This window comes from Pseudophryne corroboree, chromosome 4 (genome assembly GCF_028390025.1).
Source record: "Pseudophryne corroboree isolate aPseCor3 chromosome 4, aPseCor3.hap2, whole genome shotgun sequence".
NCBI classification, from domain to species: Eukaryota; Metazoa; Chordata; class Amphibia; order Anura; family Myobatrachidae; genus Pseudophryne; species Pseudophryne corroboree.
The window spans coordinates 79,411,718-79,438,452 of record NC_086447.1 but is presented as its reverse complement, the minus strand read 5'-3'; positions in this window follow the sequence as shown (position 1 = coordinate 79,438,452).

The window sequence follows — 26,735 nt, the reverse complement described above, 5'->3', positions numbered from 1 at the left end:
TCTCACAAACCTGCCGTTTTCATCTAAAAAATATTTCCAGGATCAGACCCTTTCTGACCCAGGATGCTACTAAGACTCTTATCCACTCACTGGTCATCTCCAAACTGGACTACTGTAATCTCCTCCTGACTGGCATTCCTGACAAATACCTCTCTCCACTCCAATCTATCCTCAATGCTGCTGCCCGGCTCATTTTCCTCTCCAAACGCACTACGTCCACCTCTCCTCTCTTACTAGACCTTCACTGGCTCCCCTTCCCTTTCAGAATCCATTTCAAGCTTCTCACACTTGCTTACAAAGCCCTCACCCACTCCTCTCCCATCTACATCTCTGATCTTATCTCGCTTTACACTCCCACCCGTCCTCTTCGCTCTACTAATGCTCGCCGACTCTCCTGCCTACGGATTACTTCCTCCCACTCCTACCTCCAAGATTTTTCACGTGCTGCACCACTTCTCTGGAATTCCCTACCTCTCCCCCTCAGACTCTCCACCTCTCTGCAAAACTTCAAACGGGCTCTCAAGACCCACTTATTCACCAAACCCAGCCAAATCTCATCCTAAACCTCTGTTCCACGCTCTCTATGTACCCCATCTGTCTCACCCCTGTCTGTCTACCCCTCCCCTTTAGAATGTAAGCTCTCATGAGCAGGGCCCTCTTCCCTCATGTGCTTACCCTTTTCTTACTTTAATAATCTTCAGCTGCACCAAATCCAGCAGTCTTCTGCCACCTGATACTTATTCCAGTGTCATCTGCTGATGTAGCTATGTTTATTTACCCTTTACTTGTCCTATATTGTCGTCAACTGTAAGTTGCTGTTTTCCTGTTTGATTATTTGTTTATGTACTCTGTAATTGGGCGCTGCGGAACCCTTGTGGCGCCATATAAATAAAGGATAATAATAATAATAACAACACCCGCTTAACTTGAAATATATTGTTTTTATTTTTTAACATTTTTTTTTGTGCATGTAACTTTTTAAACATGTTTTTTTTTTTCAGAAAAACATTTTTAGCAACATTTTTGTAGCTGGTCCACATTAGCCAGCAAGGTTTCCAGGTTATGGCGCATGGTGGCCAGAATGCCCGCAAAAGTTGTGGGATCTCCAACTGCAACATCTGAAATTAAGAGGCAACATAAACATTACTAACTTACTCACATTACCTATTATACAAGCAAGGCACAAAGCACACTTTAATGCAGGCATGTCCAAACTGCGGCCCTCCAGCTGTTGTGAAACTACATATACCAGCATGCCTTGACCCAGTTTTGCTGTCAGAGAATGCTAAAGCTGTGTCAGGGCATGCTGGGATGTGTAGTTTCTCAACAGCTGGAGTCCTCAGTTTGGACATGCCTGCTTTAATGGCAAAGTTACTACATCATGGATGTTTTAATGATAAAACAGTAGCAGAACAACACACAAGCCAGCTCAGCAATGTTTGTTATTGTTAATTAATTTTTTATAAAAAGTGTACCACACCATGGGGTACATTTACTAATATGGGAGTTCTATTTAAGATGGGTCGTTGCCCATAGCAACCAATCAGATTCCACATATTATCTTGTAGAAGGTGCAAAATAAATGATAATTAGAATCTGATTAGTTGCTATGGGCAACATCCCATCTTAAATAGAACTACCATCTTAGTAAATGTAACACCATGCTGGGATTCATTCACATCTGGAGTGAAGCAGACTTATCTTTTTTGGGGTTGGCCCTGCATCATCATACTGCATATCAACATCTTCAGAAGGACAACATATCCTAGCATGCCCACACTCCCTGAAAGCCTGCCTTACTACATAAGGTCAAACAGGTTTTCAATTTTTTATTATTTTTTTTTTGGAGTGTCACTTTCACAACACAAATCACTGTGTCCTTAGCCTGCCTAACAAAGTAAAGCATGCGAGTTCAATGTGCAAATATTGGAATACCCAGGCACAAGTGTAAAAGTCCAACAACATACTAAACTCCAGTCAGGTCTAACTGTTTTGCAGATAATGTCGCACATATAAACCCTGTTGTGCAGGCAACCCTGTCGACATAATGAGTGTCGACCTAGAGTGGGCAGCCTAAACATTGCAGACGTAGACACTGTACATCTAATGATCCTCACATAAATGTAAATGCAACATCCATACCATGATGAAGAAGACAAACATTTTACCTTGGCACAAGATTGGCCCCAGTACAACACTGCATTTATTAGAATGGGAAGTTAAATTAGGTAAAAAATTAAATGTCAATGTGTGTGAACTTACTATCCTCTGCCACTTGATCACCTCCCTCAAGTGACTCCGGGGCCTCTGCTGCCCATTCTGAAGGTGGGGATAGCAGCTGGATGGGGGAAGGAGGCTGGATGGCGGAAGGAGGCTGGATGGGGGAAGGAGGCTGGATGGGGGAAGGAGTCTGGATTGGGGAAAGAGGATGGAAGGGGGATGTGGTTACAGAGGGGGGGTCAGATTGAGAGGGGGAGGGTGGCGGAGAGGTGGGTTGGGCCACAGAGGGGTGCTGAGAGGTGGGTTGGGCCATAGAGGGGGACGGGGGCAGAGAGGGGGATTGGGAAAGAGAGGGGGAGGGTGGCGGAGAGGTGGGTTGGCCCACAGAGGGGGAAGGGGGCAGAGAGGGGGATTGGTAAAGAGAGGAGGAGGGTGGCGGAGAGGTTGGTTGGGCCACAGAGGGGGAGGGGGGCAGAGAGGGGGTTTGAGAAAGAGAGGGGGAGGGGGGTGGAGAGGGGGTTTGGGCCACAGAAGGGGAGTGGGGCGGAGAAGGGGATTGGGAAAGAGAGGGGGAGTGGGGCAGAGAGGGGGATTGGGCCACAGAAGGGGAGTGGGGCGGAGAAGGGGATTGGGAAAGAGAGGGGGAGTGGGGCGGAGAAGGGGATTGGGAAAGAGAGGGGGAGGGGGGGCGGAGAGGGGGCTTGGGCCACAGAAGGGGAGGGGGCGGAGAAGGGGATTGGGCTGGCCTATAATTTGGAGGACTTCCATCCGCTGCTTGCCGTTGTGCTTGCCCTAGAATGACATATGTAATAATTAGGTTGTGCAAAAAAAATATACCATCAGCATTTAAAAATTACATTGTTCTGTCCCATGTTAAATACACAGAGAAAGTTATTGTGTTCATCCGACAGCCTGTGTAGCAACTCAGTACAACAACATTAACTTTTTCACAAGCACTTTGCTACACAGTCAGTACTGCAAGGCATAACCACACACAATGTGGAAAGTTGTCATGTTTGTGATACAATAGTGTAATTACACAGTCTGCTAATTTTCTCACTATATCACTTCTTAGTGAAAATGTGCAGTCTTTACATTTAAAGTTTCTGCTACTAATCTCAGTGTAATAAACATATTTAATGTAATGTGTTACACTTACTGCGTCTACGTCAACTGCAAATTTGTTGGCGCAGTTCTGCCAACAGGTCCGGCGTGCGACGGTGGAGGTCACTCCACCGCCTTTCCAATTGTATAATTGTGCGTCTGGTCCGGGTGTGTGTCCGCAGTATGCGGCGGACCTCCGCGTAGGCCTCGCGCTTAACCCTATTGGGTATAAAGGGCCCTGTGCGGCCTATGCGGCGGTCAATGACTGCTATCAACACGCGCAGCTCCTGCCATGTAAATGCAGCTGCCTCGTATGGTGCCAATGGCGTTTTCCATACAGGACAGTGGGTACAGTTCGCATTAGCGGAGATTCGCACCCGCGGATAGATACACACACACACACACACACACAATTATTTTATTACATTTGAATTCAAAAGTCATGCTTCTAAATTAATAGCATTGTAGGTTTGTAGGATAAAAGCAAAAACAAACAAACATGACAATGTTTAGATATATGTCTCTAGATAGTTCTATAGATACATACACACACACACACACACACACACACACACACACACACATACCATTAATATATGTACGCTATTAATAAACAGCTAAGTCTCTCTCTCTCTCTCTCTCTCTATATATACATATATAAAAATAAATATATATATATATATATATATATATATATATATATATATATATAGAGAGAGAGAGAGAGAGAGACAGAGACAGAGAGACACAGGGAGAGAGAGAGCACACAAAATTTTTTACCATTTTTGGGATAATAAAAAACTCAACTAAGTGTTAAAATCTGGGTACTCACCACATTTTGCAGGAACAATCAGCTACACAAAGTCACAAAGTTTATGTTTTTTTACGATCAGATTTTGTTTCATTTTTATTGTAAATAGATGCACAAGCCAAACATACCCCCAAAAAATAAAAAAACACGGTTATTGTTGGTTAAGAACACAATTATCACAAATTCAAAACAGAAAGCAAAAACAAAAAAACAGTAATACCATTGTCTACAACAATATAAAACAACAAACATGATAAGGAGAACATTAGAGATTAATTATGTACTGAAACAATAATAAATACTCACAAAACCCAAGCAATACACTCTGAAATTTACCAAGCTAACTAAATGTCATCAGTCCAAAAAAGTAAACACGTACAGACAGTTTGGGGAGACAAAACAAAATTAAACAAAAATAAATACCTGAAATAATCACGCACAATTTGTGCCCTTACAGCATTCCCCCGGCGGGAAACACTCCCCCCACGGAATGTCCGGCCAACCCCATGCTGCTCATCTGGCAATTCCTCCATGTGGGGAAGCTCTACGCGACTCCTTATAGCGATGTTATGTAGGATAGCGCACAGGACCACAATTTTACTTACCATCTCCGGCGAATACATGATGTCGCCTCCAGTGCGGTGGAGCACACGAAAATGCCCTTTAAGAACACCAATCGTGCGCTCCACCAGCTGTCTAGTGGCAGTAAGCGCAGAGTTAAATGCCGACTGTGGTTCTGGCCTGGGTTTACTGTAAGGAGTCATGAGCCAGGGGGTGCAAGGATATCCACGGTCTCCTGTTTGATAATATGAGAAGAGAAAAAGGATAAAAGCAACATTAAAGAATGTAATTCCAACAATATGACTGTTCCAATAATGAAAATGTAAAAACTCACCCAATAGCCACATGTCTTGGCCTTCCATCGTACTTAATCTTTGCCATATCCCTGATTTTCTAATGACATTGGCATCATGGGAGTTCCCAGGAAACTTAGCATTCAGGGACAGGATCTGGAGGGATGGGCCACAAACAACCATTACATTCAGAGAATGAAACAGTTTCCTGTTTCTATAGATTTCTTCATTATGTCTTGGCGCAACAATGGCAACATGTGTCCCATCCACAACCCCAATAACATGTGGGAAGCGACTACCCCCTTCCTGAAATTGTCGCTTCACCACAGCCAGGGCACCAGCATCCAAAGGCATTGATATAAATTGCTTTACTCGGGTTATGAATGCTTGGCTGACACGCCACAGGAGCTTACTGAACTGGCCCTGCGACATGCCAACCAGATCACCAACTACATGCTGGTACGAACCAGTGGCCAAAAAATGTGACACAGCAAGGAATTGTGTCAATGCAGGTATTGCTGTAGGATACCTAATGGATTGTTCTAGATCACTCTCTATTATGGAGAGAGTGTCTAGGATTAGATGAGGTGGCATTCTGTATCTGCGCAACACAACATCATCAGGCATCCCAAAAAGGAGGACACGGGTACGGAAAATTGGTGGCCTTGCACGCCTCCGTTGCCTTGGAGGATGAGGAGCCAGTTGGGGTTGGAGGGCTTGCGCCGGTTGGTGTGGGAGTGCTTCCGTAGGTTGGGGTGGGAGGGCTCCCGCTGCCACATATATGGACATCACCAACTTCAAATGAAGGTAAGAATCATTAAAACACACAATCAATTAACAACACACATTGCCCAAAAAATAAAAAAAAGTGTATGGGTGTTCAAACACTTACTGCAGGAGCGTACTCCATATCTTCATGATGAAAATATGGAACAATAAACCCCCCAAAAAAACATTAAGCCACAGTTAGCTATGTAGCTACAACATAGATTACCATTACAAATAAAAATTAAATAAAAAAAAAAAACATACCCATATAATTACTGCATCAAGATATGAATTAACTACTAAGTATGAAATTAATTTAAACATTTAAAAAAAAGGAGTAAGATAATAGGCCACTTACCTGCTCAGAAAATAAATGGAAACTTAGCACCAAAAATCCAACAAAAACAGGCCTACTTCGGCAATATAAATATATAAGGGGTCAAACAAACAATAGAGCCACCTACAAGAGAGAGAAAAGGCCAATAAGAAATAAAACACACACACTGTCAGCACTCCCACACCATGCCACCCAGGGACAGGCCACTTACCTGCTCAGAAAATAAATGGAAAATTTGCACCAAAAATCCAACAAAAACAGGCCTACTTCGGCAATATAAATATATAAGGGGTCAAACAAACAATAGAGCCACCTACAAGAGAGAGAAAAGGCCAATAAGAAATAAAACACACACACTGTCAGCACTCCCACACCAGGCCACCCAGGGACAGGCCACTTACCTGCTCAGAAAATAAATGGAAAATTTGCTCCAAAAATCCAACAAAAACAGGCCTACTTCGGCAATATAAATATGTAAGGGGTCAAACAAACAATAGAGCCACCTACAAGAGAGAGAAAAGGCCAATAAGAAATAAAACACACACACTGTCAGCACTCCCACAGCATGCCACCCAGGGACAGGCCACTTACCTGCTCAGAAAATAAATGGAAAATTTGCTCCAAAAATCCAACAAAAACAGACCTACTTCGGCAATATAAATATATAAGGGGTCAAACAAACATTAGAGCCACCTACAAGTGAAAGAAAAGGCCAATAAGAAATAAAACACACACACTGTCAGCACTCCCACACCATGCCACCCAGGGACAGGCCACTTACCTGCTCAGAAAATAAATGGAAAATTTGCTCCAAAAATCCAACAAAAACAGGCCTACTTCGGCAATATTAATGTATAAGGGGTCAAACAAACAATAGAGCCACCTACAAGAGAGAGAAAAGGCCAATAAGAAATTAAACACACACACACACACACACACACACACACACACACACACTGTCAGCACTAGAATGGCCACACTGCAAATTACATGTAACATAACTATTAGATACTACATGTAAACAAAGTTAATAAAATAAACATTAAACACCATACAAAATAAACAAATTATAAACCACTACAAAGGAGCATTGCACACCCATACATACTTTGTTTTGTAATATACTAAGTTTTGTAACAAAAAACAGTTGTGTAAAATACGCCATCCGCAACACAACAGTAAGAAATGTGCAAGCTAACAAACGCACATTTTTATGCTATATACTGCAATAAAAACTCACTCTGAAATGTGCTATGCACCACGTCCACCTTGCTTCTGTCTTGCTTCACTATTTCTCATCATACACCCACTCACACAGGCTGCAGTCAAGACGTTTAAATAGCCAGTACAACAATTACTGGAACTATTTGCATAATTGACACCTGTGCGAATTACTGCACTGGAAATCACACGCAGCTATAAATCGCAAGACACCTGTGCAAACACACATGCCACCAGCAACATGGCTATACGTGAGCAGATGGCAGCAGAGATGGACATGGTGCAGCAGCAGATGTCCGCATTGACAAATAGGCGCCTAGCGCTGCGGAGACAGATGCTGCAAGCTGGCAGTGCGGATGTTGAAAGAGCAGGACCTAGTACTGTTCAAACTCCATCTTCTGATACACAGGAGTTAGGAGTGAATCCCCTGCCAGACATAGATACTGGGGAAACTGAGGGAGATTCTGGACTAACATCTCAAACCCAAAGTACACAACCAGCTAGTGAAGAGGAAGATGGTGAGTAGGGACAGGACGATAGCTCACAGGCTACATCCAAAAAACGAAGAAGACAACCCGCCTTCACTAAGAGGGAGTTACGTGTTTTGGTCACACAGGCCATGGATAAAATTCACAGAGGCAGCAAAAACATGGGTGCTGCAACCAAAGATCGAATATGGAGGGACATCACTGATTCTGTTAATGAAGTCGGCTCAATTGTCCGCACCTCACAGGAAGTTAGAAGACGGTAAGTGTATATTGACACACCATTTTCTTTCAAAATTATTATTACAATCTTAGCTAGATGTGATGTTGCCTATAGCAACCAAATACATAACATGTGTACTATCAATAAAAACAGTTATTCATAACTTTTATGTCCCTTGCCCCTAATTCTACTCACATATGTAGTTGGGCCGACTTCAAATCCCGCCTGAAGGGCAAGAGTCCTGCGTAGTGGAATGCCTCGAGGGCAACAGGGGGAGGTCCAGCTGCCACTGTGGAATACACAGATCTTGAGCTGGCGATGGACTGTGTGAGCTACGAGGAGGGGGTTGGGGTGTCTCATATGGACACGGACCTGCCTGAAATAGTGAATCAACATGACTTGCAAAGTAAGTTTACACACATATTCCTAAGAAATACATTTAGTGGTTCCAAAAGTCTAATGTTGTTTTTTTCTTCCCTTTTTCCACTCATTCTTCTATTTGCTTTTAACATATCACAGCACAGGTGGGTGAGCAGGTAGAGTCACAGGAGGGTTATGTGGCTGAGGCTGAGGTGGGGGGACCTAGTGTCTCTGCCAGTGTGGGACCACAGATTCCATTGGTCCAGATACCAACTGCCCCACCCAACCCTCTGCTATCCCGGACATCCTGTCTCAAATTGCCAGGTATGGTGAGAGCCTGAATGCTTTTCAGGACAGGATGATCCGGGAGGTAAGCCAGATACCTGTCCGGCTCACTGAGCATAGAACCAGTGTGGAGCAAGGTGTAGCTCAACTCTGCCAAGGTCTGGCAGATATCAGGCAGGGCCAAGAGCAACTCGCCTCCTCGTTCCAACAAATTGCCAATTCCATTCTGCAAGGGCTCCAGGACATCGCTGGCTGCCTTGCCCACAGTGGCAGAGAGCCAGCCACATCTGCTCCCTCCCTTCCCTCTGCCCAGGAAGAACATCCCACTGGGCAGGGCCCTCGAAGGTCACTTCGCAGACCGAGCCGTAAAGAACAACATCAGGCGGGAAAAAAGAAGAGAAAGTGATGTCTCTCCAGATGCCCAGCACCCATGTTTGACATGTTGCCTCTATGTTTTTTTTGTGTGGCTTGTGTGGCCAGAATGTACAACGCCCTCAAGGTGAAAGGGTTTTTTATTTTTAAGATTTGTAGCCTGTGAGTTATTTTCCTGTACACTTGAGCCATCTTCCTCTTCCTAGCGTGGTGTGTATGTTAGGGTTGGTGTATTGGTTCCAGAATAGACCTCAGTTCCTCTAAAAGTACTGTATCGTCTGGCTGGGGGTTCACAACATATACTTAGTAAATATTATACTTCATATTTTGCCAGAAGATGGGGTTACCATAGTACTGGGTTCTGCTATGTCAAATTTGCCACTGCCAGCTGCTTGTTGCTATGTCCATATTTGTATATGATGCTCATTTGTAGCCATGTTGTGTTGCTGATTTACTTCATTTATTTAAGTATAAAAAAAAAACAAAAAAACAAAAACAAACTTGTTTGTGTGTTTTATTAAAACTGTGCTGTGTAAACTTTAACATGGCATATTTACATTTGTGGAACAAGGGAACAATCAGAATATTCTTACAAACATTGAATATTATTATGTAAAAAATGTATGCCTTGCACAACACTTACCTGGGCATATAAAACAAAAAACTATTGGAATTGAACTTGGGTTACTAGGGGCAACATGGCATAGTATTAGATATGGACACATATTTAAAAAAAATGTTATTAAGTAACATTAAGTGTAAGCTGCATTATGTTGCTCATGTTATTTGGTATGTACAAAGGAATATGTCTATGTCGAGAACATTTAACTGATGTAGTTTATAAGTTGGTTTATTCACACTTAATTAAATTGCAAAGTATTCAGCAAATAATTAAAACATGCAGTTAACATCAAAGTATTTTAACAAATAATTAAAAGACAGTGCATTATTTGTAGTGATGTGCACCGGACATTTTTCGGGTTTTGTGTTTTGGTTTTGGATTCGGTTCCGCACCCGTGTTTTGGATTCGGACGCGTTTTGGCAAAACCTCACCGAAAATTTTTTGTCGGATTCGGGTGTGTTTTGGATTCGGGTGTTTTTTACAAAAAACCCTAAAAAACAGCTTAAATCATAGAATTTGGGGGTCATTTTGATCCCATAGTTTTATTAACCTCAATAACCATAATTTCCACTCATTTCCAGTCTATTCTGAACACCTCACACCTCACAATATTATTTTTAGTCCTAAAATTTGCACCGAGGTCGCTGGATGGCTAAGCTAAGCGACACAAGTGGCCGACACAAACACCTGGCCCATCTAGGAGTGGCACTGCAGTGTCAGGCCGGATGGCACTTCAAAAAAATAGTCCCCAAACAGCACATGATGCAAAGAAAAAAAGAGGCGCACCAAGGTCGCTGTGTGACTAAGCTAAGCGACACAAGTGGCCGACACAAACACCTGGCCCATCTAGGAGTGGCACTGCAGTGTCAGGCAGGATGGCACTTCAAAAAAATTGTCCCCAAACAGCACATGATGCAAAGAAAAAAAGAGGCGCACCAAGGTCGCTGTGTGACTAAGCTAAGCGACACAAGTGGCCGACACAAACACCTGGCCCATCTAGGAGTGGCACTGCAGTGTCAGGCAGGATGGCACTTCAAAAAAATTGTCCCCAAACAGCACATGATGCAAAGAAAAATTAAAGAAAAAAGAGGTGCAAGATGGAATTGTCCTTGGGCCCTCCCACCCACCCTTATGTTGTATAAACAGGACATGCACACTTTAACGAACCCATCATTTCAGCGACAGGGTCTGCCACACGACTGTGACTGAAACAACTGGTTGGTTTGGGCCCCCACCAAAAAAAGAAGCAATCAATCTCTCCTTGCACAAACTGGCTCTACAGAGGCAAGATGTCCACCTCATCATCATCCTCCGATTCCTCACCCTTTTCACTGTGTACATCCCCCTCCTCACAGATTATTAATTCGTCCCCACTGGAATCCACCATCTCAGGTCCCTGTGTACTTTGTGGAGGCAATTGCTGCTGGTGAATGTCTCCACGGAGGAATTGATTATAATTCATTTTGATGAACATCATCTTCTCCACATTTTCTGGAAGTAACCTCATACGCCGATTGCTGACAAGGTGAGCGGCTGCACTAAACACTCTTTCGGATTACACACTGGAGGGAGGGCAACTTGGGTAGAATAAATCCAGTTTGTGCAAGGGCCTCCAAATTGCCTATTTTTCCTGCCAGTATACGTACGGACTGTCTGACTGTTATGAACCACAGGTAGTGGTTCATTCCAATTTTATGTTTATAGTTCTCTTGCAGGCCAGGATTTCCCTTTGCTCTGGTTTAGAGGATTATTGTTTGCTGTCAGTGGTCAGTCTGTGTAATTGCAGTCTGTTCCCATGTGTTCAGCCTCACCTGGCTGCTAATTGCATCTTGTCAGTTTGGAGTCATGCAACAGGGTAGCTGCATGACATAATTAATTAGGCCTCTCTGTTATATGCTGGCTGAGTGCAATTCACAGACGCTGGTGATATTTCTAAGTTTCCAGTCTGCTTGAGTTCTGAGCTTGTTCCTGCCAGTTCCTGAGCTCCAGTCTAGCAGTGTCTGTTTAGCTGCTTCCTGTGTTGATTCCTGTGTCAGTCCCTGTGCGAATTCCTGTGTCTGATCCCGTGTCCTGCCGTGAAGCGTTCCTGTCCAGAAGTCCTGTGGCTTTGCCTATGCCTGGTCGAGTTTCTGGCTTCTTGGTGTCCACCGGTCTGTCGTTTAGGATTCTGCCTGTCCTCCAGTTCTGAGAGTCTGTGTCGGCAGCATTGGGGGTTCCTGTCTGTTTGCCAGTATTCGTACCGGTTCCATGAGTAGCGGCTCTGCCGCGTCCGTCGGCCTAGGCCGCTGTATTCCGTTATTATTTCTGTCACTGGTGTTTTGCAGAGGGTTCTGCTTATGCTGTCACCGCCGGTACACAAAAGTATTGTGTCGGCGTGTGGTCAGCATTTCCTTTGTTGTTCTTTTCCTTTGGCGGCAAGCCGCACATACTTTGGTTTTAGGTTTGTTAGTAGCCCCTGGCCTTGTTGTTTAGTTAGAGGGCCCCTTGTTATCACCCTGTCTCGGTTCTCTCTTTGTCTCTCATTAAGACCTGAGGGGGCATCGAAGTTGGGCAGACGTAATCCGCCCTTGAAACGCGGCTGCCATGGGCTCAAGCAACCATAGTCTCGCAAGAGTGTACTGACAGCACGGGCGAGACAACGGAGATAGGGCGCCAGGGGCTATTCCTTTTCCATTCCCCTTTCCCAGCATTACGTTCTGGTATTCAGGTCCTACCGTATAAGATCACCCCTGACCTGAGTATCAGAATCATAACACTGACGTGCCTACTTGGATGCGGTCACTCATATAATCCTCCACCATTTTTTCAATGGTGAGAGAATCATATGAAGTGACAGTAGACGACATGTCAGTAATCGTTGGCAGGTACCTCAGTCCGGACCAGATGTCAGCACTCGCTCCAGACTGCCCTGCATCACCGCCAGCGGGTGGGCTCGGAATTCTTAGCCTTTTCCTCGCACCCCCAGTTGCGGGAGAATGTGAAGGAGGAGATGTTGATGGGTCACGTTCCGCTTGACTTGACAATTTTCTCACCAGCAGGTCTTTGAACCTCTGCAGACTTGTGTCTGCCGGAAAGAGAGATACAACGTAGGTTTTAAATCTAGGATCGAGCACGGTGGCCAAAATGTAGTGCTCTGATTTCAACAGATTGACCACCCGTGAATCCTGGTTAAGCGAATTAAGGGCTCCATCCACAAGTCCCACATGCCTAGCGGAATCGCTCTGTTTTAGCTCCTCCTTCAATGTCTCCAGATTCTTCTGCAAAAGCCTGATGAGGGGAATGACCTGACTCAGGCTGGCAGTGTCTGAACTGACTTCACGTGTGGCAAGTTCAAAGGGTTGCAGAACCTTGCACAACGTTGAAATCATTCTCCACTGCGCTTGAGTCAGGTGCATTCCCCCTCCTTTGCCTATATCATGGGCAGATGTATAGGCTTGAATGGCCTTTTGCTGCTCCTCCATCCTCTGAAGCATATAGAGGGTTGAATTCCACCTCGTTACCACCTCTTGCTTCAGATGATGGCAGGGCAGGTTCAGGAATGTTTGGTGGTGCTCCAGTCTTCTGTACGCGGTGGCTGAATGCCGAAAGTGGCCCGCAATTCTTCGGGCCACCGACAGCATCTCTTGCACGCCCCTGTCGTTTTTTAAATAATTCTGCACCACCAAATTCAATGTATGTGCAAAACATGGGACGTGCTGGAATTTGCCCAGATGTAATGCACGCACAATATTGCTGGCGTTGTCCGATGTCACAAATCCCCAGGAGAGTCCAATTGGGGTAAGCCATTCTGCGATGATCTTCCTCAGTTTCCGTAAGAGGTTGTCAGCTGTGTGCCTCTTCTGGAAAGTGGTGATACAAAGCGTAGCCTGCCTAGGAACGAGTTGGCGTTTGCGAGATGCTGCTACTGGTGCCGCCGCTGCTGTTCTAGCTGCGGGAGGCAATACATCTACCCAGTGGGCTGTCACAGTCATATAGTCCTGAGTCTGCCCGGCTCCACTTGTCCCCATGTCCGTGGTTAAGTGGACATTAGGTAAAACTGCATTTTTTAGGACACTGGTGAGTCTTTTTCTGAGGTCTGTGTACATTTTCGGTATCGCCTGCCTAGAGAAAAGGAACCTAGATGGTATTTGGTACCGGGGACACAGTACCTCAATCAAGTCTCTAGTTGCCTCTGAATTAATGGTGGATACCGGAACCACATTTCTCACCGCCCAGGCTGCCAAGGCCTGAGTTATCTGCTTTGCAGCAGGATGACTGCTGTGATATTTCATCTTCCTCGCAAAGGACTGTTGAACAGTCAATTGTTTACTGGAAGTAGTACAAGTGGTCTTCCGACTTCCCCTCTGGGATGACGATCGACTCCCAGCAGCTACAACAGCAGCGCCAGCAGCAGTAGGCGTTACACTCAAGGATGCATCGGAGGAATCCCAGGCAGGAGAGGACTCGTCAGACTTGCCAGTGACATGGCCTGCAGGACTATTGGCTTTCCTGGGTAAGGAGGAAATTGACACTGAGGGAGTTGGTGGTGTGGTTTGTAGGAGCTTGGTTACAAGAGGAAGGAATTTACTGGTCAGTGGACTGCTTCCGCTGTCACCCAAAGTTTTTGAACTTGTCACTGACTTATGATGAATGTACTGCAGGTGACGTATAAGGGAGGATGTTCCGAGGTGGTTAACGTCCTTACCCCTACTTATTACAGCTTGACAAAGGCAACACACGGCTTGACACCTGTTGTCCGCATTTGTGTTGAAATAATTCCACACCGAAGAGCTGACTTTTTTTGTATTTTGACCAGGCATGTTAATGGCCATATTCGTCCCATGGACAACAGGTGTCTCCCCGGGTGCCTGACTTAAACAAACCACCTCACCATCAGAATCCTCCTTGTCAATTTCCTCCCCAGCGCCAGCAACACCCATATCCTCATCCTGGTGTACTTCAACAGTGACATCTTCAATTTGACTATCAGGAACTGGACTGCGGGTGCTCCTTCCAGCACTTGCAGGGGGCGTGCAAATGGTGGAAGGCGCAAGCTCTTCCCGTCCAGTGTTGAGAAGGTCAGGCATCGCAACCGACACAATTGGACTCGCCTTGGGTATTTGTGATTTAGAAGAATGCACAGTTCTTTGCTGTGCTTTTGCCAGCTTAAGTCTTTTCATTTTTCTAGCGAGAGGATGAGTGCTTCCATCCTCATGTGAAGCTGAACCACTAGCCATGAACATAGGCCAGGGCCTCAGCCGTTCCTTGCCACTCCGTGTCGTAAATGGCATATTGGCAAGTTTACGCTTCTCCTCAGACGATTTTAATTTTGATTTTTGGATCATTTTACTGAACTTTTGTTTTTTGGATTTTACATGCTCTCTACTATGACATTGGGCATCGGCCTTGGCAGACGACGTTGATGGCATTTCATCGTCTCGGCCATGACTAGTGGCAGCAGCTTCAGCACGAGGTGGAAGTGGATCTTGATCTTTCCCTATTTTAAACTCCACATTTTTGTTCTCCATTTTTTAATGTGTGGAATTATATGCCAGTAACTATCAATAGCAATGGCCTACTACTATATATACTGCGCACAACTGAAATGCACCACAGGTATGGATGGATAGTATACTTGACGACACAGAGGTAGGTAGAGCAGTGGCCTTCCGTACCGTACTGCTATATATACTGGTGGTCACTGTCAGCAATCTGCAAAACTAAAATGCACCACAGGTATAGAATGTAGATGGATAGTATACTTAATGACGACACAGAGGTAGGTACAGCAGTGGCCTTCCGTACCGTACTGCTATATATAGTATACTGGTGGTCACTGTGTCAGCAAACTGCAAAACTGAAATGCACCACAGGTATAGAATGTAGATGGATAGTATACTTAATGACAACACAGAGGTAGGTACAGCAGTGGCCTTCCGTACCGTACTGCTATATATAGTATACTGGTGGTCACTGTGTCAGCAAACTGCAAAACTAAAATGCACCACAGGTATAGAATGTAGATGGATAGTATACTTAATGACGACACAGAGGTAGGTACAGCAGTGGCCTTCCATACCGTACTGCTATATATAGTATACTGGTGGTCACTGTGTCAGCAAACTGCAAAACTAAAATGCACCACAGGTATAGAATGTAGATGGATAGTATACTTAATGACGACACAGAGGTAGGTACAGCAGTGGCCTTCCGTACTGCTATATATAGTATACTGGTGGTCACTGTGTCAGCAAACTGCAAAACTATTATGCACCACAGGTATAGAATGTAGATGGTTAGTATACTTAATGACGACACAGAGGTAGGTACAGCAGTGGCCTTCCGTACCGTACTGCTATATATAGTATACTGGTGGTCACTGTGTCAGCAAACTGCAAAACTAAAATGCACCACAGGTATAGAATGTAGATGGATAGTATACTTAATGACGACACAGAGGTAGGTACAGCAGTGGCCTTCCGTACCGTACTGCTATATATAGTATACTGGTGGTCACTGTGTCAGCAAACTGCAAAACTGAAATGCACCACAGGTATAGAATGTAGATGGATAGTATACTTAATGACGACACAGAGGTAGGTACAGCAGTGGCCTTCCGTACCGTACTGCTATATATAGTATACTGGTGGTCACTGTGTCAGCAAACTGCAAAACTAAAATGCACCACAGGTATAGAATGTAGATGGATAGTATACTTAATGACGACACAGAGGTAGGTACAGCAGTGGCCTTCCGTACCGTACTGCTATCTAGTATACTGGTGGTCACTGTGTCAGCAAACTGCAAAACTAAAATGCACCACAGGTATAGAATGTAGATGGATAGTATACTTAATGACGACACAGAGGTAGGTACAGCAGTGGCCTTCCGTACCATACTGCTATATATACTGGTGGTCACTGTGTCAGCAAACTGCACAACTGAAATGCACCACAGGTATAGAATGTAGATGGATAGTATACTTAATGACGACACAGAGGTAGGTACAGCAGTGGCCTTCCGTACCGTACTGCTATATACAGTATACTGGTGGTCACTGTGTCAGCAAACTGCAAAACTAAAATGCACCACAGGTATAGAATGTAGATGGATAGTATACTTAATGACGACACAGAGGTAGGTACAGCAGTGGCCTTCCGTACCGTACTGCTATCTAGTATACTGGTGGTCACTGTGTCAGCAAACTGCAAAACTAAAATGCACCACAGGTATAGAATGTAGATGGATAGTATACTTAATGACGACACAGAGGTAGGTACAGCAGTGGCCTTCCGTACCATACTGCTATATATAGTATACTGGTGGTCACTGTGTCAGCAAACTGCAAAACTAAAATGCACCACAGGTATAGAATGTAGATGGATAGTATACTTAATGACAACACAGAGGTAGGTACAGCAGTGGCCTTCCGTACTGCTATATATAGTATACTGGTGGTCACTGTGTCAGCAAACTGCAAAACTAAAATGCACCACAGGTATAGAATGTAGATGGATAGTATAATTAATGACGACACAGAGGTAGGTACAGCAGTGGCCTTCCGTACCGTACTGCTATATATAGTATACTGGTGGTCACTGTGTCAGCAAACTGCAAAACTAAAATGCACCACAGGTATAGAATGTAGATGGATAGTATACTTAATGATGACACAGAGGTAGGTACAGCAGTGGCCTTCCGTACTGCTATATATAGAATACTGGTGGTCACTGTGTCAGCAAACTGCAAAACTGAAATGCACCACAGGTATAGAATGTAGATGGATAGTATACTTAATGACGACACAGAGGTAGGTACAGCAGTGGCCTTCCGTACCGTACTGCTATATATAGTATACTGGTGGTCACTGTGTCAGCAAACTGCAAAACTAAAATGCACCACAGGTATAGAATGTAGATGGATAGTATACTTAATGACGACACAGAGGTAGGTACAGCAGTGGCCTTCCGTACCGTACTGCTATCTAGTATACTGGTGGTCACTGTGTCAGCAAACTGCAAAACTAAAATGCACCACAGGTATAGAATGTAGATGGATAGTATACTTAATGACGACACAGAGGTAGGTACAGCAGTGGCCTTCCGTACCATACTGCTATATATAGTATACTGGTGGTCACTGTGTCAGCAAACTGCAAAACTAAAATGCACCACAGGTATAGAATGTAGATGGATAGTATACTTAATGACAACACAGAGGTAGGTACAGCAGTGGCCTTCCGTACTGCTATATATAGTATACTGGTGGTCACTGTGTCAGCAAACTGTAAAACTAAAATGCACCACAGGTATAGAATGTAGATGGATAGTATAATTAATGACGACACAGAGGTAGGTACAGCAGTGGCCTTCCGTACCGTACTGCTATATATAGTATACTGGTGGTCACTGTGTCAGCAAACTGCAAAACTAAAATGCACCACAGGTATAGAATGTAGATGGATAGTATGCTTAATGACGACACAGAGGTAGGTACAGCAGTGGCCTTCCGTACCGTACTGCTATATATAGTATACTGGTGGTCACTGTGTCAGCAAACTGCAAAACTGAAATGCACCACAGGTATAGAATGTAGATGGATAGTATACTTAATGACGACACAGAGGTAGGTACAGCAGTGGCCTTCCATACCGTACTGCTATATATAGTATACTGGTGGTCACTGTGTCAGCAAACTGCAAAACTAAAATGCACCACAGGTATAGAATGTAGATGGATAGTATACTTAATGACGACACAGAGGTAGGTACAGCAGTGGCCTTCCGTACCGTACTGCTATCTAGTATACTGGTGGTCACTGTGTCAGCAAACTGCAAAACTAAAATGCACCACAGGTATAGAATGTAGATGGATAGTATACTTAATGACGACACAGAGGTAGGTACAGCAGTGGCCTTCCGTACCATACTGCTATATTTACTGGTGGTCACTGTGTCAGCAAACTGCACAACTGAAATGCACCACAGGTATAGAATGTAGATGGATAGTATACTTAATGACGACACAGAGGTAGGTACAGCAGTGGCCTACTGTACCGTAATGCTATATATTATATACTGGTGGTCACTGGTCAGCAAAACTCTGCACTGTACTCCTCCTATATAATATTATACTGGTGGTCCCCAGTCCCCACAATAAAGCAGCACACTGAGCACAGATATGGAGTGTTTTTCAGGCAGACAACGTATACTGGTGGTCACTGTCAGCAAAACTCTGCACTGTACTCAGGGCCGGTTCTTAGTCTTGTGGCGCCCCGGGCAAAATATGGGGGCGTGTGCTTCGAATGGGGGCGTGGTCACGACGCTGAAAGAAAAGAAAAAAGTATACTTACCATCCCCGTTCCTGATCCAGACCGCTGCAGACCCCCATCCGCCGGCGGCGCCGCTCTTCTCCTCTCTTTGATCTATGGGAGAGACGTTATTACGTCTCTCCCATAGAACAGCATAGACACTAGAGGTCAATTATGACCCCTAGTGTCTGTGCCACTATGCTGTGCGGTGCGCGATGACGTCATCGCGCATCGCACAGCAAAGGTCCTCTACATGAAGGGAAACTAGACCGTAGCGTCTAGTTTCCCTTCATGGAGAGGACCTTTGCTGTGCGGTGCGACGTCATCGCGCACCACACAACTTAAGTCCTCTCAATGAAGGGAAACTAGACGCTACGCGTCTGGTTCCCTTCAAAGCGGGGGGGGGCACAGCAGGGCACTGCGGGGGGCACAGTGGCGGATCTTGCCCTGGTGCGGCGCCCTCCGGATGGCGCCGGCGCCCTCCGGATGGCGCCGGCGCCCTCCGGAAGGCGGCGCCCCGGGCAAAAGTAACGCTTGCCCGTGGCAAGAACCAACACTGACTGTACTCCTGCTATATAATACAGCTGCTCCCCATTCCCCACAATTAAGCAGTGTGAGCACAGATATATGCAGCACACTGAGCACAGATATGGAGCGTTTTTTTCAGGCAGAGAACGGATAACTGGTGGTCACTGATCAGCAAAACTCTGCACTGTACTCCTCCTATATTATACAGCTGCTCCCCAGCCCTCCCCACAATTAAGCAATAGTGCACAATCAAGTTCAAATATAACGGAGAGGACGCCAGCCACGTCCTCTCCCTAACATTTCCAATGCACGAGTGAAAATGGCGGCGACGCGCGGCTGCTTATATAGAATCCGAATCTCGCGAGAATCCGACAGCGGGATGATGACGTTCGGGCGCGCTCGGGTTAACCGAGCCATACGGGAGAATCCGAGTATGGCTCGGACCCATGCAAAAAGGGTGAAGTTTGGGGGGGTTCGGTTTCCGAGTAGCTGCAGACTAGCATACACACGGAGCGATATAACTGAGCAATTTTGACTATATAGTCAAAATCGCTCAGAAAGTTAGTGCATATCTCTCCATGTGTACACAGCCAGCGATAGCGATGCGCGTCCCCCGCCAGGTCGCTATCGCTGCTAAAAATAGACTGTGCAGGCAAGTCAATTTTGGCTATGTCGCTGGAAAAGAAAAAGCATCCCCCTGTTTAAATAAGTTAGCCAAAATCGCTCATAGTCAAAATCGTTGGTAAAGTTAGTCAAAATCTCCTACTGCCAGTTCAAGGGAAAACGCTTAGTCAAAATCTCTCATAGTCAAAATCTCTCCGTGTGTATGCACCTTTCGGCTGCGTTAAGATTGTAAAATTTGTTGTGTACTTTTTACCATCGGATACACATTTCTGCTCAGAACACGCCTACTGCCGGTTGCATACTCCCACACTAGCCGCCCACTTTCACACCCATTTCGTTAGATAGCGAAGCCGAGCCTCTGCCACGCCTCCGTCACTCCCTGTTTTCGGTGATGTAGGGGGTCATTCCGAGTTGTTCGCTCGCAAGCTGCTTTTAGCAGCTTTGCACACGCTAAGCCGCCGCCTACTGGGAGTGAATCTTAGCTTATCAAAATTGCGAACGAAAGATTCGCAATATTGCGAAAATACTTTTCTGTGCAGTTTCTGAGTAGCTCGAGACTTACTCTGCCAGTGCGATCAGTTCAGTGCTTGTCGTTCCTGGTTTGACGTCACAAACACACCCAGCGTTCGCCCAGACACTCCTCCGTTTCTCCAGCCACTCCCGCGTTTTTCCCAGAAACGGTAGCGTTTTTTCACACACTCCCATAAAACGGCCAGTTTCCGCCCAGAAACACCCACTTCCTGTCAATCACATTACGATCACCAGAACGAAGAAAAAACCTTGTAATGCCGTGAGTAAAATTCCTAACTGCATAGCAAATTTACTTGGCACAGTCGCACTGCGGACATTGCGCATGCGCATTCACGACTAATCGCTCCGTTGCGAGAAAAAAATACAGAGCGAACAACTCGGAATGACCCCCATAGTACGAGCTGATTTTCAGTTAGTAATTTTGCTAAAGCGTCGTATCGCTCCCTTTGCGCACACGCATTTCTGCTTTCGCGCATGCGCAGTTTGCAATTTTTTGCCGTTGGAACTGCGATGAACTGCTGTGATTAACTCGGAATGACCACCAATGTACGTGTTTCTCTTATTTTAATGATGAATTAAGGATAACTGTGAAAGCAGTAGAAGAGAGACCTGGTGGATGGACATATAGGCCCTCATTCCGAGTTGTTCGCTCGCTAGCTACTTTTTGCAGAAATGCACACGCTAAGCCGCCGCCTACTGGGAGTGAATCTTAGCTTTGCAGAATTGCGAACGAAAGATTAGCAGAATTGCGAATAGAAATTTCTTTGCAGTTTCTGAGTAGCTTGAGACTTACTCTGCCACTGCGATCAGTTCAGTCCTTTTCGTTCCTGGTTTGACGTCACAAACACACCCAGCGTTCGTCCAGACACTCCCCCGTTTCTCCCGCCACTCCCGCGTTTTTCCCTGCATTGCCTGGGTTTTTCCGCACACTTCCACACTCCCGCACACTCCCATAAAACGGCCAGTTTCTGCCCAGAAACACCCACTTCCTGTCAATCACACTACGATCAGCAGAACGATGAAAAAACTTTGTTAGGCCGTGAGTAAAATACCAAACTTTTGTGCAAATTTACTTGGCGCAGGCACACTGCGAACAATGCGAATGAGAAACCGAACCCGCTCTTTACTAATTATTTGTGAGTGTGTCAGATTTAGACCTGGTAAATGTACATTTGTTATGTGGGCATATAATTGCTGTTTGGAGTCATTTGTAACTGCAGTGTTTGGCAAGTAATTGCTCAACAGGTGAATTAATTTGTTAATTATTTGCTAAATAGGGCACACATACAAGTTTCAATACTTCGCAAGTGCTGAGTAGCTGCAGACTAGCATACACACGGAGCGATATAACTGAGCGATTTTGACTATATAGTCAAAATCGCTCAGAAAGTTAGTGCATATCTCTCCATGTGTACACAGCCAGCGATAGCGATGCGCGTCCCCCGCCAGGTCGCTATCACTGCTAAAAATAGACTGTGCAGGCAAGTAAATTTTGGCTATGTCGCTGGAAAAGAAAAAGCATCCCCCTGTTTAAATAAGTTAGCCAAAATCGCTCATAGTCAAAATCGCTGGTAAAGTTAGTCAAAATCTCCTACTGCCAGTTCAAGGGAAAACGCTCAGTCAAAATCTCTCATAGTCAAAATCTCTCCGTTTGTATGCACCTTTCGGCTGCGTTAAGATTGTAAAATTTGTTGTGTACTTTTTACCATCGGATACGCATTTCTGCTCAAAACAAGCCTACTGCCGGTTGCATACTCCCACACTAGCCGCCCACTTTCACACCCATTTCGTTAGATAGCGAAGCTGAGCCTCTGCCACGCCTCCGTCACTCCCTGTTTTCGGTGATGTAGGGGGTCATTCCGAGTTGTTCGCTCGCAAGCTGCTTTTAGCAGCTTTGCACACGCTAAGCCGCCGCCTACTGGGAGTGAATCTTAGCTTATCAAAATTGCGAACGAAAGATTCGCAATATTGCGAAAATACTTTTCTGTGCAGTTTCTGAGTAGCTCGAGACTTACTCTGCCAGTGCGATCAGTTCAGTGCTTGTCGTTCCTGGTTTGACATCACAAACACACCCAGCGTTCGCCCAGACACTCCTCCGTTTCTCCAGCCACTCCCGCGTTTTTCCCAGAAACGGTAGCGTTTTTTCACACACTCCCATAAAACGGCCAGTTTCCGCCCAGAAACACCCACTTCCTGTCAATCACATTACGATCACCAGAACGAAGAAAAAACCTCGTAATGCCGTGAGTAAAATTCCTAACTGCATAGCAAATTTACTTGGCGCAGTTGCACTGCGGACATTGCGCATGCGCATTCGCGACTAATCGCTCCGTTGCGAGAAAAAAATACAGAGCGAACAACTCGGAATGACCCCCATAATACGAGCTGATTTTCAGTTAGTAATTTTGCTAAAGCGTCGTATCGCTCCCTTTGCGCACACGCATTTCTGCTTTCGCGCATGCGCAGTTTGCAATTTTTTGCCGTTTGAACTGCGATGAACTGCTGTGATTAACTCGGAATGACCACCAATGTACGTGTTTCTCTTATTTTAATGATGAGTTAAGGATAACTGTGAAAGCAGTAGAAGAGAGACCTGGTGGATGGACATATAGGCCCTCATTCCGAGTTGTTCGCTCGCTAGCTACTTTTTGCAGAAATGCACACGCTAAGCCGCCGCCTACTGGGAGTGAATCTTAGCTTTGCAGAATTGCGAACGAAAGATTAGCAGAATTGCGAATAGAAATTTCTTTGCAGTTTCTGAGTAGCTCGAGACTTACTCTGCCACTGCGATCAGTTCAGTCCTTTTCGTTCCTGGTTTGACGTCACAAACACACCCAGCGTTCGTCCAGACACTCCCCCGTTTCTCCCGCCACTCCCGCGTTTTTCCCTGCATTGCCTGGGTTTTTCCGCACACTTCCACACTCCCGCACACTCCCATAAAACGGCCAGTTTCTGCCCAGAAACACCCACTTCCTGTCAATCACACTACGATCAGCAGAACGATGAAAAAACTTTGTTAGGCCGTGAGTAAAATACCAACTTTTGTGCAAATTTACTTGGCGCAGGCACACTGCGAACATTGCGAATGCGCAGTTTGCGACTAATCGCTCCGATGCGAAGAAAAATAACGAGCGAACAACTCAGAATGAGGGCCATTGTAAGGTTCTACCTTCTCCTATTCATGTGATCCTTGTCTACCATAATAGTAGACAAAATATTACGGTATGGGTGCAATCCAGAGAAAGGGATCTAACTTCTTTATTTATTAGCAGTCACATTGCAATATTACACTGTTGTGCTTTTTTTCTTCTTTTTTATATGTGGAGACACATGGGCCCTCATTCCGAGTTGTTTCGCTCGCAAGCTGCTTTAAGCAGCATTGCACACGCTAAGCCGCTGCCTACTGGGAGTGAATCTTAGCTTAGCAAAATTGTGAACGAAAGATTAGCACAATTGCGAATAGACACTTCTTAGCAGTTTCTGAGTAGCACCAGACTTACTCGGCAACTGCGATCAGTTCAGTCAGTTTCGTTCCTGGTTTGACGTCACAAACACACCCAGCGTTCGCCCAGACACTCCTCCGTTTCTTCAGCCACTCCCGCGTTTTCCCCAGAAACTGCAGCGTTTTTTCACACACACCCATAAAACGGCCAGTTTCCGCCCAGAAACACCCACTTCCTGTCAATCACATTACAATCACCAGAACGAAGAAAAAACCTTGTAATGCCGTGAGTAAAATACCTAACTGCATAGCAAATTTACTTGGCGCAGTCGCAGTGCGAACATTGCGCATGCGCAATTAGCGGAAAATCGCTGCGATGCGAGGAAAATTACCGAGCGAACAACTCGGAATGACCACCCATGGTTCTATTGCAGCCACAATAGTTGTAAACGAAGTTGGAAGTAACGCACTGTAAAACCTGTATAACGTTCATGTGAGCAACTAATTAGGATAAAAGCAGCATCATATTGCTACACTGTATTAAACGCTTTTTGTAACATTAACAAGCTGAAGGGCAGTGTTACCACTCAGTAATATACAGGAGAGCAGCTATTACTGAGACAGGCTGTGGAATCAGACATGTTGTTACAAATTTACTCAGGGCCGGCGCTTCCATTAGGCAGCTGCCTATGGGTGCCAGGACCTGAAGGGCGGCCCGCTGAGGCTGCCTGGGGGAAAAATGAAGGTCTTCCACTAGACACCTGGTGATGGCATGAACTGCTCTCTGAGATCTGTTCTGTTCACCCGCATGCCGCACTCAGTCTGACGAGTGTGCGCCCACCCACCTCTTTTCCTATTTGCCAGAGGGGACATCAGTGTGTCAGCATGTGTAGGTCAGGTGGTCAGATGGTCGTGTCCCCCCCCCCCCCCCCCTCAAGTTCCTGGTGCTCTCTCACTTCCGAGGGCAGGCTGGACAGCCACTTCCACGACACCCCCCTGCATGATGAACGTGCTGATGGATCCCTGCAGCTCTTCGGCCAGCACAGCAGCAGGGGCACCAACAGGAGACAGGTGGATATATGGTGAGTCAGAGTGTGATTATGGCAGCGCCGGCGTTTCTTCCCTGGCAGCTGGAGCCTGGCCTGGTGGTAGCACTGCTAAGGCTCCATAGTGCCGGCATGCTGTGTATGTGTGCAGGGCCAGATTATAGGAAAGACGGGGCAGTCATCCAGGGGACCCCACAATGTGGCAGCAGTGGAATGCATTGCCACGATTCGAGGGTGGGAAGGGGGTGGGGCCTGATGCCTGAAGTGCCCGCCCCCATCAGAGACATGCCCTGATGCCTAGCAAGGCTGGAACAGGTAGTGTGTCTCTCCTCATCCCTCCTCCCTCTATCTCTCTCCCTCTCTCTAACTCTCCCCCTCTCTCTATCTCTCCCCCTCTCTATCTCTCCCACTCTCTCTCACTCCATATCTCCCCCTCTCTCCCTTTATCTCTCCCCCTCTCTCCCTCTCTCTCCCTCTATCTCTCCCCCTCTCTCACCCCCTATCTCTCCCTCTATCTCTCCCCTCTCTCTCCCTCTATCTCTCCCTCCATCTCTCCCCTCGCTCTCCCTCTATCTCTCCCCTCTCTCTCTCCCTCTATCTCTCCCCTCTCTCTCCCTCTATCTCTCCCCTCTCTCTCCCTCTATCTCTCCCTCCATCTCTCCTCTTGCTGTCCCTCTATCTCTCCCCTCTCTCTCTCCCTCTATCTCTCCCCTCTCTCTCCCTCTATCTCTCCCCTCTCTCTCCCTCTATCTCTCCCCTCTCTCTCCCCCTAACTCTCCCCTCCCTCTCCCTCTATCTCTCCCCTCTCTCTCCCTCTATCTCTCCCCTCTCTGTCCCTCTATCTCTCCCCTCTCTCTCCCTCCACCTCTACCCCTCTATCTCTACCCTCTCTCTCTCTCTCTCTCCTACCTCTCCCTCTATCTCTCCCCTCTCTCTGCCTCCATCTCTACTCTCTCTCTCCCTCTATCTCTCCCCTCTCTCTCCCTCCACCTCTACCCCTCTATCTCTACCCTCTCTCTCTCTCTCCCTCTCTCTCTCCTACCTCTCCCTCTATCTCTCCCCTCTCTCTGCCTCCATCTCTACTCTCTCTCTCCCTCTATCTCTCCCCTCTCTCTCCCTCTATCTCTCCCCTCTCCCTCTATCTCTCCATCCATCTCTCCCTCTATCTCTCCCCTCTCTCTCCCTCTATCTCTCCCCTCTCCCTCTATCTCTCCATCCATCTCTCCCTCTATCTCTCCCCTCTCTCTCCCTCTATCTCTCCCCTCCCTCTCCCTCTATCTCTCCCCTCTCTCCCTCTATCTCTCCCCTCTCTCTCCCTCTATCTCTCCCCTCTCTCTCCATCTATCTCTCCCCTCTCTCTCCCTCCACCTCTCCTCCTCTATCTCTACCCTCTCTCTCCCTCTATCTCTCCCTCCATCTCTTCCTCGCTCTCCCTCTATCTCTCCCCTAGCTCTCCCTCTATCTCTCCCCACTCTCTCCCTCCATCTCTACCCTCTCTCTCCCTCTATCTCTCCCCTCTCTCTCCCTCTATCTCTCCCCTCTCCCTCTATCTCTCCATCCATCTCTCCCTCTATCTCTCCCCTCTCTCTCCCTCTATCTCTCCCCTCCCTCTCC